Genomic DNA, 20,437 nt, shown 5'->3' with positions numbered 1-20,437 from the left:
CTGATAATTACCATTTTTTAAAGTTCAGCCCAAGAATTTCTTCCTCACTGGACTTTTCTTCTGACTATCCCCTCCATCCAGTAGGCAGTCTTTCTCTCCCTCCCTTTCTCTTTCATGGACACCAGGAATCCCATACCTACATTTATCAGCATCTATAATATTTTAGTGCATTTCCTTAAACGACTGTGTCTTCCTCTCCTAAGGTAAAGAATTCTTGAGGGAAGCATGATCTTATTCATCTTTTATAGCCTTGGAGTTTAGCATATGCATTATACATATTGGATGAATTAATGAATGAAAAAAATAAAATTATTAAGGAGTAATGAACAAACTCACCCTAGAAATCTTTTGACTAGAAATGATAGATGTGTAAATTCTTCTTAGCTTTGCAGACAAGTTTGAACAAAATTTTCACTCTAAATCTCAAATGCTTTATAGGAATACATACTAATCTGTGGTTCCTAGGTGGCTCAGCTGGTTAAGCGTCTGCCTTCAGCTCAAATAGTGATCCTGGGGTCATGGGATTAAGCCCTGCATCAGGCTCCTTACTCAGCGGTGAGTTGTTTCTCCCTCTCCTTGTGCCTCTCCCCTTCCCTCACCTCCTGCATGTGCTCTGTCTCCTTCTCTCTCTCTCATAATAAATAAATAAATCCTCTTTAAAAAAATTTTTAAAAAAGACAAGAAAAAGGAATACCTACGTCCATTCTCAAAATCCATCCTTTTTTAAAGATTTTATTTATTTATTTGAGAGCAAGAGAGAGGGAACAAGTGAAGGAGAGGGGCAGAGGGAGAAGGAGGAATAGATACCCCGCCAAGCAGGGAGCCCACTGCGGGGGCTCGATCCCAAGACCCTGAGATCACAACCCTAGCCGAAGACAAGCACTGACTGAGCTACCCAGGCACCCCCTCAAAGTTCATCTTGAGGTCAGCAGACATCCTGGTGGAGAGTCAAGGCCTTCCACAAACAAGCCCACCTCATGGAGGACCCAGCCCGGGAGCTCACCTCCGGACCTCCCCCATTTCCAGTTACTCAGTCAGCTCAATTAAAACAGCCCCACACAGAGCCACACTGGGCTTCCTTTAAATACAGAGCCTTTAAATAAAGAATAGAATAGAATAGAACAGAATTAAAATAAAAGCAAAGACATTTTTCAGTCAAATCCATACCTTGAAGTTACAGACCTTTCCAGATTCTCCCAAGTCAACCAAATGGCTTTCTCACCTGCTCGCAGAGTCAAACTCCTTTTCCATGGCGTCTTTCACCAAACTTCTCGTGTGAAGTTTTAGTGTACCGCCATCGACCTGGGCGTCCTCATGATCTGGGTCTCCCTTCTGACAGTGAGACTACTTCAGTAACTACACAATAAAACGTCTCTATTAATTATCAGAATTTGCACTCTCATTGGAATGTCAATGACGTGGCTTTCTATGCTTTTGTTCACACACTGCCTAGGAGGAAAAAAAGCCATAATAGAAGCTAGATAGTGTCTAGATTTAAGCAAAGTTTCCTTGAGGAAGGAGATGGTTAAGTATGGGTTGGACTGGAGAAAATATAAGATTCATTGATATAACTAAAATCAGTAAATTTAACTTTAATTTTTAATTTAACCAAATGCGTGCATATATACAAAGCATTGTGCTAAAATTGTAGTATATGTACAAAGGTTTAGCACTGGTTCTACCCTGAGAGAAAGAGAAATCTAGAGACCACCGATATCCCTTTAAAAAGTTGGCTGACACTGCAAAAAAAAAAAAAAAAAAAAAAGCATAAAGTTCAATTTCAAAGATCCTCATCTCTCCCTTCTCAGGGGATGCTAGACAGTAATGTCAGGTCCCAGGGCATCATCTTGACATAACAGGGGAAACACTGACTGCAAGAGCCCAGGTCTGTGACCAAGGTTCAGAACTTAAAACATGTCCCCCAGGCCCAGTCTAGCCATCAAAGACCGGGCTTTACATTCTAGTTCTTTCCCACTGCCTCAGAAACAAGGAACTTGTCTCGTATTGGCTAATTCTTTCCTTAGAATGTAGGTAGAGGGGAGGGTGACTAGTTACTATTTGCTTAAATACCTTATCTAACTTAGAAGGAAAAAGTTTGATAAATCAGAACAATCTTCCAGGTGGGCCCACTGGTCCAGTTGGGTCAGTCCTATTCACCATTACAAAACTATCTTTTGACTTATACGATCTTTTGAACCAACACACAATTCCTGTCTAAGTCTTTAATATTATGACTGTAACATCTGTCTTTTCCAAGTAGAGGGACAAAGTACCTCCAAAAAGGGAGCTATTCACATACAAGCATTCCTTTTCATCTCAGCCCTCAAGTCTCAATCGTGCAAAGAGAATTTTAAGAAAAATACTCTACACGTTGATTAAAAAAAAAAAAAGTGCTGTAGGACTTGAGAGAAGGGAAGTTTAAAGAGAAGTTGAGACTTCAGTTTAGCTTTGAAAAATAAGCTGATTTAAAACGGTGAAGAGAGGGGGAACAGATATTCTGAGCAGGGAGAGCAAAGGCACGGGCAGAAATGTACATGGCAGCCTTGATTCATTTCTAGACTCACTGAAGCAGACGCTGCGTGGAAGAGCAATGGGAGATGTGATTAGAGAGTCGGGCTGATGGCATATGGAGAAGGTTCGCAGCACCAAGAAAGAGATTTTCCTCTGTAAATGTGGGAATGGAAACCACGCATGATCTGTGTTCAGGGGAAGGACATGTTGGGAGCAATATCTTAGAAAGCAGAAACATGCTGCCTGGATTAGAGGAGCAGAACTTAGAGAGCAGAAGAAAGTAGTAGAGATTTTACCTTAATCATCTGAACAGAAAGGAAGGGGTATGTGAGAAGGTGCTGTGAAGGAAAAATGAACAGGACTTACGCACAGAGAGGTTGTGGAGCAAAATAGGAGACAAGAAGGCCTCCCAAGGAACCACGAGAATAGCCACACAACCTAAAGAGAAGATTCAATAGTCTGGAGTCAACTTTCCCTTCTTCTGTCTCTCCCACGAGCTGTGTGACTTTAGGGAAATTACTTAGCTTGTCTGTGCTTTAGCTGCATCCTCTGTGAAATGAGGATGATAAGAATAGCTTCTTCATCAGGTCGTTGCGATATCAAATGAGCTAAAATAGGCAAAACATCGAGAATAGTGCCTGGCACCCAGAAAACAGGAACAAGTTTCGATGCTGCTCTAGTGCTATTGTTGTTACAGAGAAATCAAGACTAAAAGCAGTAGGGATAAAAACAAATCCCTTCAGAAATTGCTCTGGTGAGAACAGGGAGATAAACTCGGAACTGGAATATATTACTGTAAGTCATTTTTACCATTTAATGGTAAGTCATATTCCCCATCAGGGTATGAAGCTCCCCTCTCCTCTCCCCTGCCCTCCTACTAATATCCCCCTAGCTACCCTCATGGGTCCAGGCCTCGTAACAGATCCACCCTAAAATTTCCAACCCTAGTTTATTTAAATGGAAATGAAATTTCATTTGGGATACTTACTGGTTGGAAGGGGACTGTAAAATCATTTTTTAAGCAGAGAAACATCGCTTTAAATGCAGAAGCCTCCAAGGGAGACACATTCCAAAGGACATTGCTGCTCTGAATATTATATAATTGGGGCATCTAAGGATGAAAATAAATCCTAGGAACATTTGCCCCTTATCCTGCCTCCGACAAGGGCATTGCCAAAGCTCTCAGTCACCATTTTCCCAACCGCAAAGTTAAGCTAAAAATATAAATATTACTCTAATAGGAATTATATTTGAGAGAAAAGGAACAAGGGAAAGAGAGCGAATAAAGAAAAAAGAGAACACATATTTAGAAACTATTACACATTATTAGATTGTGGGAAGGGAGGAATTGTGGCATCTAAATACTTCATACAAGGAAGAAGTTGGGAATTGGGAACACTGACCTTTGTGTCTTCACAACTGAGCCACAATTTGACTTGAAACAACTTGCTTAATATTTCCATGACTTAGCTTACTCTAGATCTCGTGAGAGTTCCCTAATATCTGATCTCCTAGGTTCTTTAAGTGATAGGTGACTTGAGTAAAGGCATCATGTTCATTCAGCTGCTTCTCATTTTAATATAATAATGATGAAGGCAGCAAGAATCAGCACTAATGGCCTATCCAAGGAGCTCAAGGTACACTACAAACACCATCATCACTCTCAATGCTTTTGCCACTTGCCGCTCTGCATTTTGCCACCATTGGTTGTGCCGGCGGACACTAATGTATTTACTGTCAAAAAACCTCCCTACTTTAGCCATAACCTTGCAGTTGATATTTTAAAGGGCTGCAAAGTGAAATCTTTCGAGAAATCTCCAAGAGCTGGAAGAAAGAGAGAAGTCCTGTTTGAGGCAGGCTGCCACATGATTTTTCTCTTAAATGGAGGCACCACAGTTCAAGGTAGACCCATCATTTGATAGATGACCAAACATGTCAAGCCCCTGTGGGTTCTTCCTAGTGTGTGTTGTTGTGTCTCTGGCCTCGGCCTCCCCAACCCTTCCCAGGAAGGCTAATAATGTCCTTCATTTCCACCCCGTTTCCTAAGCCAATTCCTCCTAAGGCTAAAAGTGTATCAACTGTCTTAGCATATCCTACTATTCCAGAATCACCTTGAATTAGCCATAGACTGTCAATAACTGCTGGGTTCACACATTCTCCCCAAATGCCTTGTTATTTGTTAGTCAAATCCCAGTCCTCAGCTCCCCCAAAACACCTTAAAGTCAGCTCTGTCTGAATTGTGACTCTCCCATCAAGCCCCTAAGCCTACCTCACGTGGCTACAATCCATAAATCCCAAGATTCTAACCAGCTATCTTGCCTAGTCATCCAGATGAAAATGGACAATGGACGTCTCATCAGTAACTTATGGAGACACATGACCAGCCTCCATAGGCTCCATAGCCTCCATAGTCTCTCTCTATGCCTACAATCTTGTCATGGCTCTAGAAAAGGGGGTAGAGGTAGCTCTGAAATAATTGAGATTGTTTCCTACTAGCTCAGTGAGATGGTAATTCTAATAGAATTACATAATTTTAGAAAATAAAATAATTTTACATATACCTCTAAGTTTGGGGCTGAGGTCCTTCCTGCCCCCCCAACTGTCATCCCTGACACACACACCCTACTGCCAGCATCCTTTCTCCTGGGTCTGGCTTACATGTCTGCCAGCTGGCTGGCATTCTGCTCCAATGGACAGACCACTCAGATGACAAATGACTACCTATCTGACCCCCTGTTTGAATAGCCACCAAAGCACTTTCTCTGCCATGATTCCCATCTTGGTAAGGATAATCCAACCCCCTCTTGCTACTTCACTTTTCCTAAAACCCGGGGATAGTATTTCTTAACTGATGGATCCTCTCCCTAGGAAAAAAAAAAAAAAAAAAAAGCATATGTTCATATATACGGGAAAATATATTTCAGCCACAGGGGGTTTGCTGACCCACCAGAGGCCAAAGCATGGGCCTTAGATTAAGAAACCCTGCCTCCAAGTATGATTCGACACATGCTAAGTTCATCTTGCTCATCCAGCTGCTGAAAAGGGAAGAGGATACCTAGAGCTCCAAACCACAGATGGTAACATCAGTTGCTGCAAAGAAGCCATTCTGAAGAGCAGCACTTCCTTTCCTCTTCCTTTTTGGGTTTTTATGGCTAGGGAAGTGCTGAGGATAGGACTGAGATCAATGAGATTTTGCCTCCTTTCCATTCCTACCAATAATACCATACATTAGTAGTTATAGAATCAAAGCTAAGACTGGGATGAAAATATATCATAGATATTACCACTTCTTTTTTACATACATAGAATCATAAAATCAGTGTTGGGAGATTATCTTTTAGAAATAAATCACCACTATTTTATAAAATCTAAGAATGATGACTCCCCAAGTTCTGAGCCAATATCTTATATCCCTGACATTCACTCATTGAACAAACATTTCTTAATATATCACATAGTGCATATATTGTCATATATCACATGTCAAGCCCTGTTCTAGACACCAGGGATACAACAGAGACCTGCAAAGACTTACTATCAGGGAGTCACAATGAGCTAGAAAGGCTGACATTGAACAAATATAATTAATACCTATGAAGCAAGAGAAGTATGGGTGCCTCCTATAGTTGAACCCCATCTAGACAACAAGTTCTTCCTCATATCTGATCTCCATCTTGTATCATCCCAGCCCATTTTTCCTTGACATCGGGAAGCAATAATCTTTAGTGAAAATCTTTAGTGAAAATCTTCATAAAACAGTTACACTCATGAAATCATCCCTTATTCTTCTCTCCTCTTGATTAAACAGCTCCAGTTCCTTTAACATGGCCTCACAGGACGTATTTCCTTGCCTTTAATAATAACTTCCCTTGCACTGGTGCAGACCTTTCCATTTATAGGGCGCTTTGCAGTTTACAGAGTGCTTCCACATCATTATCCCACTTTGATCCTTCCAACAACCCCACAAGGAAGGTACTGCAGATATTTGCTGAGCGCCAAGTATGCCCAAGGCACTGTTCTAGGGCTGTGGGGGCACCTGTGCCACTTTACACTTGTCCCTGCTGAAATTTATCCCAGTTTTGAGGAGCCATTTTCTCAATGAGTCAAAGCCATTTTGAATTTTATTTCTGTCTTGCAGAGCAATAACAACCCCACCTAATTTAGTGCCAGCTGCAAATTTAATGAGCATAGTCTTAATTCCTTCATCCAGGCCATCAATATAGTTATTGAGTAGGATAGATCCTGACCCCAATACCTCTGGGACGGCACTCAATATGTCCCCCCAGATTGATACCAAGCCATTGATGACTACCCCCCCCCCCCCCGGGCTGAAGCCTTCCAGCCTCTAGCAAAAGTGAAGGCAGGAACCTACTTTTCTAACCTGCCCAAGACAATGCCTAATTTAAAAAATCAAAATCTTTACTAAAATTGAGATAGATCCCATCTATCGATTCCCCTGGTGTATGTAGCCTTTCACAATCATGGGAGGAAATTAAATTGGTCTGGCACTATTTGCTCTTTACAAAGCTTTGCTGATTGCTGCTTAGTATTTTATGTTCTTTCAGGTGCTATCCAATTGATTATTTGATGATTTATTCCAGGATCATCCCAGGTATTGATGTTGAGCTCACAGGTCTGAAATTTTCAGGGTCATCCTATCTTTCTCTCAGAGATGGGCACCTCATTTACCCTTTTGCTATCCTGAGGGGCTTTTCCAATCCTCTGTGATTTGGGGGGAAACACTGGCTAATAGTCCTAAGATGAAAGTTGAAAATTCATTCAGTATCCTACAGGGCAAGCCATCAGGTCCTGCTGACTCAAGCGTATTAGGTTTTTCTAAGTTTTCTAACTATGTCATCCCTTTGGTTTTCTAGCCTCCTATTACAACTGGGACTTGTCCTAGGCAGCAATTTACAGCTGATATTATCTTTCCCCTAGAAAACGGGAGTAAAGAGGACATCATAAAAAATAAAACAAATAACATAAAAAGCTCTACCTTTTCACATTCTCTTCTGCTTTAGCATGTCGGACAGAGACAGTGCCATGCGTCTGAACCCCATGTCCTTTTCCTCTTGTTGGCCATACTGGAAGACTGCATTTCCCAGCCTCCTCTGCAGTTAAACTGGTGTCACAGGATTGGGACTGGACCAATCCAATGATGGAAGGAAGATGACTGCCATATTCTGGCCTGGACATGAAATTGTCTGCATGACCCTCTTTGCTTTCTCTTCCCCTTTGCTGACACCCATGGGCATGGCATGGCAATGAGGTAGCAACACAAAAGCAAAGACTGGACACCGGAATGACCACACAGGAGTGCCGCCTGGGAGAGCTGTTTTGGGTAACTGACACAAAGAGATGCATTCTGGTGCTGTGAAACCATTAACTACAGGAAGTCATGTCTATGTGCGTTCACACTTATGCAAAGTCTCCCTCCCTATAGTCTTCTCACACTGACCTGAGTTTTGCCTTTCTTTTTTTTTTTTTTTTAAGATTTTGTTTATTTGAAAGAGAGAGAGAAAAAATGAGAACCAGTGAGTGTGAGAGGAGGAAGGTCAGAGGGAGAAGCAGATCCCCTGCTGAGCAGGGAACCCAATGAGTTGAGTCCATCCCAGGACTCCAGGATCATGACCTGAGCTGAAGGCAGTTGTTCAACCAGCCGAGCCACCCAGGTGCCCCTGAGTTCTGCCTTTTGAGATCATACAGGGGATATTTTTTTGTCATTTAAACAACAAAATTTTGCCTGAATGTCCCCTTCGGACTACTGAAATATTTAAAGAATATCTTTTCTAATTTTCTATTATCTTTCCTAAGTGTGTGTGTGTGTCTGTGTATGTGTGTGTGTTTGTGTGTGTGTCTATGTGTGTATATGTATATGTATATGTATATGTATATTTTTTTTTATTTTATCCTTGCTAATCAGTCACACTCTTTCGTATATTCGTGTGTATTGTTAATTCACTTGAGGAGACCTTGCCCAAGGACCTTCATCCATCAGGTGCTGCATAAAGAAGAAAATGACAAGATCAAAATTTTTGAGTTCTAGAGAATTATAGGGAGTTAGGTATATGTGTGTGTTCTAATTTGAAAAGGTTCTGTAACAGTGCTCCATAGAAATAGTAATATAACAAATACCTTTTATCTATCACCCAATATTTTTAAATGCACACACTCCTTGATATATACAAGAAACAGACATGATGGTCCATGGTCCAGGCCCCTCTGTTCTCCACTCTGCTCTCATTTCCTTTACTCGCCTGTCTGAGGTGTCTACCCTTTTATAGTAGAGCCCGTCTACCCTTTTATACTTTAACTACATATGTGTGTGTGTGTGTGTATAGATATAGACATAGATATAATATGTATGTGTGTGTGTGTGTATAGATCACAAAGACTACATTGTAGCTTACATGAATGGCATTGTATGTATCTCTATATAACTTAATTGTTGGGATACGTTGGTATAGATTCCATGTGGGACATACAGATCTAGTTTATTCATCTGTAATTGCTATGTTGTTTTAATCCATCGTATAAATACAACCAGAGTTTATTTATCCATTTTCCTATTCACAAGTGGACATTTTGGTTTTTCCAATTTATATACCACCAATTGCTCCCCAAAGTGGCTGGACCACTTTCCTTTCCCACAAGTTGTATATGCAAACTCCTATTTCGCTCTTCCTTCATCCAGACCTGGTGCTGTTAAGACAGTCTGATTTTTGCCAATTCTTCTATATCTTACTGTTTAAGTTTGGAATTCCATTCCATTCAGTCTTCATTCATGTCCTTCAGTACTTTTTAAGATTTTTCCAAAAGGTGTTGCTTATATATTCATATGAATTCTAAGATGTTTTAGAGTTTTGTTGATCATATGAGTGAAACATCTTGTACTATTATATTATCTATTTGAAAGGTAGAAATACTGTTGCTGGTATTCAGAAATTCTACTGATTTTTGTGCAGTTAATAATTCTCCAAAAGGAAATAGGCTTTTCAACAAACAATCCAGAAAAACATCTAGTGAGGAAAACAGTTTCAAATACTTTATGGTATTTTCATTTGCTAATACGGGGCTCAGCTTTCATTCATTCAACAAATATTATTTAACGTCTACTGGGTCTTAGGCAGTGTGTTTAACAATGGGACAACTCTGGTGAGAATAAGACAGGCAATGCCTGCAGCTCTTGGCCCATCAGACAATATAATGGCACACCATAAAACAAACAAACAAACGAAAAACAAACAAAAAAGCAAACAAACGAAAAGTGAAATGAGAAATGAGATCTCTTTTATATTTAGTGAGAATCCATTTTCTCTGACTGCACAAGTTCTATAGCTCTTAGAAGTCCGACATTTCCTCTGAATTTTCCACACACAAGGATCCACATTTGCTTCTTTCTGCCATGGCATGTCACTCTAGGAAATCACACCTCCACTCTGTCATAGATAATACTGGTTTATGTAACTGTCACACACTGCTTTTCACCAGACCAGCCCTCACATACCCACACCAGTCCATACCTCGCCAAGTACTAGGACTTGGGCTTTCTCTTCTATGTCAGCATTGCCTCTGGCTTACTGAAAAATAGGGGACAGGGAGACTATCCCATCAGGGCTACTCAAGTGCAAGTCACGAACTCTCTGGGCACAGGTACACCTCCTTTTACTGGATGATCCACAAGCAATGTGTGGGCAGCTGGCAGTGGATGACCCTCACCCGACAGACCCAAGGACTGCAAATCCTTTTCTTCCCAGTTGCCCTACTCAGGTCATTTGGCTGCACTTTCTTATATCCAACGAAACTTCTTATAAGATTGGCTCTATTCCAGAGGCTTCTCTGGTAATACCACTGATGGTGCTCAACAGAATCTCAATAAACTCATAAATAAAATAAAATAAAAGTGGCCTTCCCCTCCCTTCCTTCAGGGTGTAAACCTATGCTGAGGTTTGGAACATTCTGTGAGGTCTGAGGAACGTTTTCTTGGGGGAAAGAAATCCAAGAGAGGAGAGAGAGAGAGAGAAAAGGAGAGAAAGAGAAAGAATCAGAAGACAAAACAAAAAGGAAATACTATTTAATTGGTGTCCTTGCCCTGCCCCCCACAATTCCTCCAAGGTGAACTGGTTTTCCCTGCACCCTTTATCCGATCTATTGTGATGCTCTAAAATCTGTCCTCAGCTTTCCTCCTCTAGTGATTCTTAAGAAAGCCCATACGGAAAGTCAAAGAGACTATTAAGTCTGTCTTCTTCCATCACAATCCCCAATCTCCTCAAGGAGACAAAGCAGAGGATGAGTCAGAGATCATAAAATGTAGACGTAAAAACATAAAGATTAAAACTCAAAGGTATGATCACACCTACACAGTAAAAGCTGAGAGGCAAGAAAAACGTAGAGTTCTGGAGCCAGACTACCTGGATTTAAAATGCCGACTCTGCCATGTATTAAAAGGAAATTCTGGGCAAGTTACTCAACCTTGCTGTGCCTCTCTTCCCTTATCTGTAAAGTGGAGCTGATAATGATTGACCTCAAGTATTGTTATGGTAATTAAATAAAGTCGACACGTGGTAAGTACTCAGAATAATGCCGGACATGGAGCAAAAGCTGCAATACTAGCCATTATGAAATAATTTAAAATAACCTGTGACTAGTTCGTATTCCCTTAATCACACAGCATCTACAGTCTGGAGCCTGTCTCACTACTCCCATGATCTGATCCTGCTTGAAGACTGGCTGATCCTCATCTTGGAGCTCCATATCCCCACTAAGCTGCCCTGCATTCCGCTGCCTACCTCTTTGATGCTTGGTTTCTAAGAAATGTATGGTCCAGAAGTCTCTCTAGGCAATTTCACACTCTTATTACTGGTTTGCATTTCAAATAGAAACCCTTTCCAGTCTCCTGCCTTGGAAAGAGCCACATGGCTCACTGCCTCATTTTATTCAGGTCTCTGCTTAAATGTCCCTTACATGAAGAAGTTGTCTCAAAAAAACAAAAACAAAAACGAAAACCTGCTTACACTATTGTTTTCCTCCATAGCCTCACCACTAGCTAACATTATCCATATACATTTCCTTCTTTGTTTACTGTCTCTCACACTCTACTAGAACTTTAAGACAGCACAGATGTTGTCGATTTTATTCACCACTGTATCCCCAGCACCTAATACAATGCCTGCCACAGAGTAAATCCCAGTAAGTACTTGCTGAATAAATGAAGACCAGAACTGGCTATGGCTAACCCTCAAAGACTCCCGTTGCCTTTCTCCTTGAAAACCAGAGACAGCAATTAGTTTCATGTTAATTTATTTGTAAAATGGATGCCCTGATCATCCATTTGTTACAGGATTTCATTTCCTTTAGTGCCTATGGTTCTTGATCAGTCCACTTTGAAGAATAAAGAGGTAGACCTGATCAGGAGTGGTGGGCAACAAAGCAAAGTTTATTGAGTGATAGTAAAACAAAGTTTATTGAGAGAGCCACGAGGAAGGAGACCCCAGAGTATTGCTGATTCGGCATTTAAAGGGGTTTTATGGGCTTTGTAGGTGGGCTGTTTTAATCTGATTAACCCTCCATGTGCCTGTCATCCAATCAGGTTTTTGTCATCTACCTATCAAGTGGCAAAGGGTGGAGGGCTCCTTCTAGGGTGGTATAAAATCATTTTAAGGGTGGTTTCCTCTTCGAGTGGGGGCCCCTTGTCCCAGCCTGCCTTTCTTCCAACTATCCTTCATTACATTTAGATTGGTTATGAGGCAGAAAACTACTATGACTGATGACCAATGGCTGCCAAGGGATTTGAAAGAGAAAGGATGACATAACCTGTAGGGATTTTCCATCCCTAGTCAAGACTAAGACAACCCCAGCCATTCCTTCTGTGCTGTTCCACTTCTAGACCTCACTTGGTTTTGCTTGTCCTTACCAGGGAAGGAGAAGTTACCTCCACAGCAGAAGGCATCCAAGCTCTCTCTTACATCCAACCACTAGGAAGGGAAGATAGTGTTCTTCTCTCCTAAGGTCCAGACATAAGATTGGCCCTGAGCCCATTACTTCTGACCCGAACACAACCTTCAGATTTATCTTTCTGGATCCTCCTGTTCCAACTCTGCATGGCACTGAAACTGTGAACAACCTCCCTCCTCCCATAAAAATTACACTCCTACTATAGCAAATCACCATGTTTTCTTAGAGAATCTGTTTCCCCTGACTCCTATCCAAATTCTTCTCCCTGGAAATGGAATGAGATATACAGGAAAGGCTTTGACAACTCTTTTGCTCCTTACTTTTTTTTTTTTTTTTTTTTTTTTTTTTTGGTAAGGAGGGAAGGGATGACAGAATTCTCTGAGATCTGATATATAGACAATATATAGACATACACAACACTTTGCGTATGGTTAGAGAGATCATCAAGTCCATCACAACACTTTAAAATGCAGACCCCAAGGTCTCATCTCAGAAATTCTAAGTAGGTCTGGAATAGAGTCCAGGAATTTGCATTTTAAGGCAAAACCCAGGGTTATTCCATTGCAGATCATTTTTTAAAGATATTTTAATTTATCTATCTGCGAGAGAGAGCAGAGCATCCGAGGGAGAATACAAGCTGAGGGAGAGGGACAGAGGAAGAGGGGAAAAAGATTCCCTGCTGAGTAGGGAGCATGACAAGGTGGGGTTCGATCCCAAGGCCCTGGGATCATGACCTAAGCCAAAGGCAGATGCTTAACAGACTGAGCCACCCAGGGAACAATGCAGATCGTTTTTAAAACACTTGAGAAACATTGCCCAAGAGTTTCACAGACAACAGATTAAAAACCCAAGGCCATGGGAATGACAAACGGCTGTTTTTCAAGTAGCACTTTTTAATGAGGGGCACGGCTCTTCCCATCCTCATTCCGGGTTTCTGGTCAAATGTCATCTGCTCACAGGGGACTTCCATGATCAACTCGTCACTCTCCTGTGCTGCTTTATCCCTTTACAATTGCTAACCCTCTGTAGTTATTATATATGTATTTATTCGTTCAATTACAGTGGACCCTTGAACAATGCAGAGGTTAGAGGAAGCAAAACTGCCCCTAATCCCACCATCACAGAGTCAAAAATCTGTGTGTAACTTTTGACTCTCTAAAAACTTAACTCCTAGTAGCTTAGTGCTGACTAGAAGCCTTATTGTACTATAGTCGATTAACACATATTTTGTGTTATATATATTATATACTGTATTCTTACAATAAAGTAGGCCAGAGACAATAAAATGTTATTAAGAAAATTGTAAGGAAGAGAATCCATTTATAGTACCATACTGTATTTACTGAAACAATCTGCATACAAATGGACTTGAGCACTTCAAACACGTTGTTCAAGGATCAACTGTACAGATGTAGGGTCTTCTCTCCAAGCAATGGAAGTCTTATGGGAGCAGGGGTTTGTTACCTTTCCATGGTTGTCTCCCCATAACCTAGGACACCACCATAGTAGATGCACAGTAAATGAATGATCAAAAAGTGAACACATTTGTGAATGAACAATTCTCTGAAGTTCATAAAATCATTCAGTTTTTTACCCAGAATCCTGCTTACTGAAAAAGTCTATTCACTAATAGAAAAAGTATTCACTAATAGAAAAAGTCTATTCACTTTTTCTATTTAAGAAGACCGAGTGGGAGAAAACGTGATACTGTTTTGTAACTGACAGATACAAGGCACGGATGTTGTCTGGGAACGTCACAATGTCTGCCATCACAGTGGCAGAATTACGAGGCTTAGAGAAGGCTCTGCCTTTGGTCAGTTTCATGGGCCCCAAGTAACTGAATTTGCTGAAGCTCTGTGCTAAAGGATACTAGCGGCAGCGGGCAGCTGCAACCCGACCTCAAAAGCCACCCGCTGATGCCCACCATGCCGTTTATGCACCAGGAGACTCGCGACATTGATCATTGGAAATCACACTACTGCACGGAAAGGGGAAACATGCTTTTACTTTTTCTGGGTGACACCAATTAAACAGTATTTCCTTTTTTATTTTATCTTCTGATTCCCCTCCCCCTCTCAGTCACTCTTAACTCATCTTTTGGATTTTTTTTTTTCCCCAGGAAAACTTCCTCAAAAACTCAAAACAAATGTTCCAAACCTCAGTGTAGGTTTACACCCTGAGAATTTGTTATTCATGAAGCAGGCCTTTGAAGTCTGATTTCTCAGGATTGATGCTTTATCTTTAAACAGTGAACATGCATATGGGCTCAAAGGGCCCTGACAATCACTTAGGAATAGCTCAGACATTTGTGTCTGGGCAAGGTCTCCCCTACACAGGGAACCTTTTGTAAATATTAGTTACTAAAACCGTAACACTAATAGATGTAGTTAATAATTATCACAATGTGCCAAAACTGCACAGTTTGCTCCCTGATTACAATATTAAATTGCTATTGAGCTGTGGTATTCGCTTCAGGCAATACTAGTAAGAACCCCCCAAAGACCCGGGCTGGCCTCGCTGTACAGAAATGGAAAATGTTCCACGGCACACAATGCTCAGGCAGCAGTGGGCTTTGCCAGAAAACAAACACAAAACTCAGACAATAGAAGGAAAGTTTTATCAGAGCTGAAGTGTCCTTTCACTGGGGAACTGTCATCTCTCAAAAAGAAAAACACGCGCACACCTGATAGCGGCTTCCAAGGCGAGCCATTACGACGGGCGCGGGGACTCGGGGCGCAGCTCCCAGGCTTGGTTTTATTTGTGTCTGATCGCGTCTAGAGATAGGCTAAGCCAGCTCTGAAACGTCGGGGGGCCCCTCAGAATGCCGACAGGCTGCTCTCCCAGAGAGCGGGAGGGATTTTCCTTTCTCACACACCCCCCTTCTCCCCCCTCCCCCACAGGTCAAGTGGCCAGGACAATAGGGCAGAGTGAAGGAGAGCCAAACTGCAATTGAATTGAGAGGTGTCATTAGCTCCACCACCGCACAGGGAAAAGCAGAAACAATGGGGGCCCCTGTCACAGGGGGCGCACACCACCCCCCCACCCCCATACTCCATATTTGCAATTTCAGAGACCCACCGTGGGTACACGGGCACTTAGCAGTCGGTGTGCAAGTACAGCCACCCGGTGTGTGCGAAGAGGAGGCTGGTTTGCCCCCCGCCCTGGGACATAGAAGCATACTGGGGTACGCCTACCACTGAGGCTGAACTCGGTATGTGCTGCTTTGCAGGGATCAAGGCTCCTGAAGGCAGCACGGTGACGAGAAGAAGGAACGATGGCTAGGAAGCAATTAATTAAAAGAGAACCAGCAGGAAGGATGCCACTTGTGCCTTGACCCCATCAAACCAGGCAAACCTGGAAAGAACGAGCAAAATGCTTTTGTGCCAAGGAGGAGAGGTTACACTGAGCCATCTGCAGTCCCCTCGGCAGCAGTGGCGTCTCCAGCTCTGCAGGCAGACGCAGTAACGGATGTTCCCGCCACAGGGGACCCAGTGGACAGTCACTCCATCCCTTGCCTTCATGCAGCCAGGCTGCCTGCTCCAGATGACTAAGGTGTGTTGGGCTGGGGCCCCCCCATGGGCTAGGGAGGACAGTCTGGTGTGAGCCTGGAGCTCAATGGGCAATTCAAGCCACCACATCACCTGTGACACCAGGAATCCCCAGGAGAAATTGGGGGTGGGGTGCACAGCGTGGCGGTGGAAATGCTTATCATGCAGAGTCCAAGCAAGAAGCCCAAGCATGTTGACTCTTGGCAAACCTGATGGACAGTGAACCTAAAGCGCTTGTTATTTTTTTTTTTAAGTCTTTCCGTTCTCTTTCTTTCCAAAATACCTGTACACTGTGATTTTTTCCACATTAATCTATCCTTTAGGAATTCCTCAAGGATGAGTAAGGTTCTTACCTGTTTTCATGGTTCACAAAGCCCCATTTGACAGATGAAGAACGTGAGTCTCAAAGAGCTTCAGTAATCTATCCGCAGGGTACGTACTGGAGCTGGAATTACAATGCTGGTCGAACGCCTGAGTCTCTACTCTTCCTGCCTCTGTTAAATCATTTTGCTGAGGTGTTATTAGCTTGAACTCGGGGATCTATTCTGAGATGAGACCTTCTATATAGATACCCAACTTTCTATCAATTTCTTTTCTTCTTGTAGAGCTTTGGGAGGAGTCACAAGTAGCGCTGCTCATATGTATTCTCTCTGCCCCAAACCTCCATCCCCACATAGGCTTTCTTGAAAATCACCATCAGGGCTGCTTGGCATGGTTGTTCCCTTCAAATTCTCAGGCTTGTGAGGTTGGAAAAGAGACCAAAAAAAAAAAAAAATCGAACTTCCCATTGCTTATTCTTTTTCAGAGGCTGTGCTTGGTAGCTGACATTGACTTATAAGGTCCAGAATGTAGCAGATGAAATAACGTGAACAAGACCTTCTTATCTCCTGCCAACGGGAGAATGATGATTGGGACAGCAGCTCAGGAGACCAAGCTGCCTACCACCAAAAACAGCCAGCCACTCGCTCAGTCGGTCAGTCAATCAGCTGGTCATGAACTGGTTCTAAGCATCTTCTGTGTATCAGACACTGTGTTAGATTCTAAGGATAAAAGATAAGAATGAATAAAAAACAGAGGCAGTAATAAGAACCACAGCAGCTAATATTTATTGGAGGCTTATTTTCTACCAAGCCCGTGTGTTAAGAGATTTCAGATGCATTAGTATTATCCCGACTTGATGCACAGCGTGGGTGTTCACTCGCCCAAAGTCACACAGCTTTGTAAATGGTGAAAAACAGTAAGGATATTGTATTTATCTTTGAGGGATTTATAAAGAGTAGACTAATATGAAAAAAAAAATCAATGAACAAGTATATTTTCGGAAATAGAGAATGGAGAGGCTTTTTAAAAAAATATATATATAAGGTCCCTTATGGTTAATAACCATTAGACTAGCCAAGCACCAGAGACTGGGTGGCTTCTATGGACGAGAAATTGATTTCTCACAGTTCTGGAAGCTGGAAGTCCTGATCACAGTCCTGGCACAATCAAGTTCTGTCTGATAAGAGACCACTTCTGGGCTGCAGACTGCTTATTGACTTCTCACTATATCCTCACACGGCTAGCTCTCCAGAACTTTTTTTACGAGGGCACTATTCCCAACCACGAAGGCTCTGCCCTCATAATCCATTCACCTCACAAAGATCCCACTTAGTATCAGCCCCATGGGGGTTAGGATTTGAACACAGGAATTTGGGGGAGACAGAAACATTCAGTCCCTAATGAATGGAGTAGGAAAAGGGAAAAATAGTAACACTGCAGTGGAGTCATCTGACAGGCTCCACCATAATCAAGTGGTCAAGGTCAACATCACCAGGAGTAAGTCGTGCCGATCCCACGTATCCCTTAATATAGTGTGCTAAGGGTACTTTAATTCACTGCACAGGGCTTTGGGGAAATTTAAATAAAAATATGCATGTAGAGAACTTAGGACAGAGCCTCTCACACAGAAATTCTAATTGATCACTCTCTATACTGAGTTCTGAGCAAAGTGAGAAAAAGACTTGGACCTCCAAATGCATTCAAACCTTAGTTTTGCAAATGGTGAAAGTGGATGGGAGAAGCCTGCTTGAGTTGAGGTTGCTGTGGGTTTTCCATCCTCCTAGCTCCAAGCCACCTGACACCCTGAGATCCACAAAGGGAGAATAACATCTACTACTTCAGGAACACACAAACGGACCTTTCTCCTCCATCCATTAGCCATAGCGAGATAGGCTCCTAAAATGTTCCATTTCCCTTTGTTGTTCTGCTACTCACTGCATTTGGCATTCGAGCTGAGTCTTTCCAATCTTAACCTCCTTTTTAAACGGAGTGCATTCTTCCTCTCTTGTGTGTTTAAGGCTAAATCCCAGGGCCTTCCTTCCCTTTGTTTCCCCTTCTCTTTCCAGCCCAGACATTTATCTTTTTTACTGATTCTTGCATATTCTCTTGGAGCCCCCCATAAGGAAAGAAATAAAGTCAAGGATTTCTTGGTGGGTCTGAAAAAGGCATCCATTGCTCAAACAAGGCTCATCTACCCTCTATTCCCTAAACTGGATAATCCTGCAGCAGGAAATACCTCCCCACCAGACAACAATTAACCCGGGAATACACACAATCTGTTGTTTCTGTCCCTATTCCCAATTGGTGCGTCCATCTCCCCTCCCTATCTCTTATCTCCTTTCCTTCCATAAATTTCCCAGGAGCTTCCCATGGGGGGATAAACAACAGCTGTATCCCCACCTCCAATCCCTGGCTGCCCTGAAACTCATCTAATTCTGATTACATTTTTCAATGCTCATCTCTTTAGATTTCCTTTCTCAAATCTGTCCTAAAAGTCTATCCTTAAAATAAATAAATGAATAAGTCTATCATCGCCATGCCCATCTCCAAGCTTTTTTTTTTTTCCATTCCTCACCCATAGCACTAAGAAGACCTTCACATTAGGGGCTTCTTAAGTCCCTGGTGACCCTCTGAGATCTTGCGGTCCTTCTCTGTTGAATCTCTTTGTATCCTAGGAACTCCCCAGATTTAAGAGCTTTCCTAGATCCCCCTGTGACAAGCAAAATGCCTGGCCGTATTTCCTTTCCTTTTCCCACCAGTCTAGCAGAGGGGCTTATCAACCCCTTTGGAGCAAGATCGAACTGTACTTCTTCCAAAACAGTTCAGGAGGCAGACATTCCAGGACATGAAGAGACTCAGAGGCCACAGACCAGTCTTTACATTAACCATTGACTGACTCCAAGGTCACTCAAGTACATCGTTTCTCACCACCACTTTGTCCTAGACTCTGCAAAGACTACTACTTAACATTTAGACATTATTCATGGGCCCTAAGCTTCTGCTTGTGAGATGTGTGCTTTCAAACACCCACACACCCTGGACTCCCTGTGCCTTGAAGGCAGCAGGCATGGAGGTCTGGTCCACAACTGAACCACCGCTGCCAAGGGTAGCAGCTGGTGGATGTGCCCTGGTCTTCTCTACAAATTTCCTGAGCTAGAAATGGTAGGTTTGAAATGATTAGAGATATCCAATCATGAGAGGTAAGTTTTATCAACTGACCTCAAAGATCAAGCTACCACAATTTTTGAATAGTTGGCAAGCACTGTATTAGCCATATGTTGTAATGAGATAAAATTTATCCTCTGGGAAAAATACATTCAAATTTTAAATGTGACTTAAGAACAGTAACTGTCCCAACATATTACTTCCTTCTTTCTCTGGAGAGAAGGCATGACTGAATCATCAAATATACACTGGGATTTCACAGGGTGTCAGGCTTGCAGAGAATTTGACCAAGAGCCTTCTAGAACACCTGGACTCCAGGATCTCAGCCTATGTCTTCCTTTCAAGATCCCTCTTATTCAGCCTCCAAGACCCAATCTTTCCTTACGATCTAATGGATCTCATTTTCCTTCCTATCTGTCTAGTTTTGGCAATTCAATCTCAAATTTTTCTCAAGAAAATTCTTCTCTTCCTTCAGTCTCATAAAAATGACTTTATTTTTCTTTCAATCTCCCACTGCTCCTGTACCTACTTTCTCAATGAAAGCCTGCTTTTTTAAATCTACCCAGTTACTCCTGGAGAGTCTTAACAAACCTGATTCCCAGAGACCTACATAGGCTTTTTAATTTTCTTTTATTAAAAAGATGAGATTGCCATGATTCCATTGAGTTTTCCTTCCACCTAACTTAAGAGGATGACATCTATGTATTGCAAAGACTCATCCTTCTTTACAAATTCATTAACAAAATTCCACCTGTGTCTGAACTCCAGGTTGGTCCCTTGCAGTCCACAATCATGATAGCAGGTTGCATAATTAAAAGGGGAAAGTCAACTTGAGACCATGGTGGGTAAGGGAGGACACTGACTTCAATAGCCCATGAACAAACCACATGATACCAGGAGAACGGTATTGCCACTGGCTCCACTTTGACCACAGAACT

The sequence above is a fragment of the Mustela erminea genome, chromosome 13 (genome assembly GCF_009829155.1).
Source record: "Mustela erminea isolate mMusErm1 chromosome 13, mMusErm1.Pri, whole genome shotgun sequence".
NCBI classification, from domain to species: Eukaryota; Metazoa; Chordata; class Mammalia; order Carnivora; family Mustelidae; genus Mustela; species Mustela erminea.
Note: the sequence above shows the minus strand (reverse complement) of the source record.